The sequence below is a fragment of the Trichomycterus rosablanca genome, chromosome 4 (assembly GCF_030014385.1).
Source record: "Trichomycterus rosablanca isolate fTriRos1 chromosome 4, fTriRos1.hap1, whole genome shotgun sequence".
Lineage (NCBI taxonomy): Eukaryota > Metazoa > Chordata > Actinopteri > Siluriformes > Trichomycteridae > Trichomycterus > Trichomycterus rosablanca.
This window is the reverse complement of record NC_085991.1, coordinates 34,019,798-34,022,098: the sequence shown is the minus strand read 5'-3', so window position 1 is coordinate 34,022,098 and position 2,301 is coordinate 34,019,798.

Below are 2,301 nucleotides of genomic sequence, written 5' to 3'. Positions count from 1 at the left end.
TCCCTATTTAATAAGGTACGTTAAATTACTTTTCAAAAGAAAATAAATATAAAAATGCATGGCTTATAAATAATAGGCACTGGGCTTAAATGCCTTCCAACAGTGTTTACTAATCTGGCAGGGATTTGCTTTGTTTGATCATTTTAAGATGTTTGAAACATTTAAACAGTAAAGTAATGAATGTAAAAAAGCTGAATTTAACTCAAGATGAGTAGCTGTAAACCACAGCCACTAAAAGTGATCAGGCTGGTGAAAATCAGAGGTTATTCCCACAGAACAACACACAGGTAATGACAGATACAATATTGCTGTATGCATATATCATTAAACAACACACATTGTAAGGCCTGTATATATCTATGGAGTGTCTTTCATGTCCAGTTTAACAATTCTGACGATATATGCATGTAACAGGATGACACCATACACCAAATTCTCAAAGATGAAAGATTATCACAGGAAGCTACAAGGCTGTTGCAGTAAAATTGATGAAGTATATTGATGCAGTTCATTTACTGTTAAAATGACTAGCAAAGATTGACTTGTTAGTTTCTCCTAGTCGCTATTAATAATCTTGATTTACACTTGTGTGTTAGCGAGGCCACAAGAAACAAATAGAAAAAGTGATGTAGTAAAGCTGTCTACTTTTGGTGTACAAGAGGCCACCGCCAACACACAAAGTCATAAACAGAAAGCACGTCATAAGATCTTTGGGTGTGTTAATGTACGAGCAACACGATCAGATCCTCTAGAGTTGGACAACATGCAGATGGTATAAAGAAACTCAAGGAAGGAAACAATTTAAGGCTGAGCACAAGAGCTCGTCGTTCACAGGCCACGTTCTTAAGGCGTGAACTGCACTCTAAAGACCCGGATTTACTAAAGTCACACATAAACAGATCTAATTTACATGTGCAGTTACAGATGTGAATCGATTGTTGGTAGTTACTAGACCTAATGCAGATAAAATAATAATAATCCATAAAAAAGGGTTTGCTTATCCTAGCTGGTTTTATTAACCATGGCAGGATGTGACTTTAAACAGAGAAAAATAAAAACTATTAATATAAAATAATAATAATAACTAAAAATAAATGTAGATAAAGACATTTTGTATCTAGTTATGTTGGATGTTAGTTGACTTTTTATTTATTCTATTTTATTTATGCATTTTCTCCCAATTTAGCTTGGTCAATCTGTCTTCCACTGCTGGGGGATACCTGATTGCAGTCGAGGTGGGTATGTTGCTGCTCACGCCTCCGCTGACCTTAGCGGCACTCTGCACAGGCGCCTCTCTATCTGCTAACCAGGGTCCTTACACAGCGTTTGAAGACCCCACCCACATAGTCCTGTCATCCCACCCTAGCAGAGATGTGTCTGCTGCTGGCACTGCCAATTATGCCCGCTAGAGTTTCGAATGCCGAGTTTCGAACCGAGGTGTTCAGAATCTCCGCGCTGGCGTGCTAGTAAAATATCCCGCTGCACCATTACTTTAAAATTAAGATTACTTTGCCAGTATGGCAACAAGCAGAACTAAACTAAAATGTGTTTGTGTTACATTTGTGTAATGACGATTTATATGAGTTCATTTTTAATAAATTGTCTTAGAAATACATTTTGGCATTAGATTGGGAACTTTGGTATGCATTTATACTTTGCTCTCAGGTGGTGCAGCTGTCTATAAAGCTAGCCCACCACCGCTGATCCAGGTTTGAATCCCAGTCGACTGGGTGTCTACACAGACAAAAATGACTTTGTCGTGAAGATGAATGGTTGTTTGGTCAAAGCCCTGCAATAGATTGGCACCCTGTCCAGGTTATTGCTGCCTTTTACCCAGTGTTTCGCAGTGGAAACAGACTGCCGTGAACATGACCAGGATAAAGCAGTTGATGAAAATGAAATTAGAAAAATGTGGTTGTTGTATTTGGTTTGGTCAAGTGTTGAGTCAGCAAGACATCCACATTTAGGAAAACTTCATCAACGTAGATCTGACAACAGCATAAATGCAATTAAAAGCAGGATTGTTGTTTGAGGGATGTGTGTTCCTTCTTTTCTCCATTTTCTGCTTTTCAGGTTTGGTAAATCCAACTGCTGGTGTGGAATGAATCTATCCAAATGACCAATGTTCCATATGTTGCATTCTTAGGTAAAAATTGTCATAATCTGATCTTTGTTAAGGCAAATGTGTACATACACCACCTCCTTGTTCCTACACTCACTGTCAATTTCATCAGCTCCACTTACCATATAGAAGCACTTTGTAGTTCTACAATTACTGACTGTAGTCCATCTGTTTCTCTG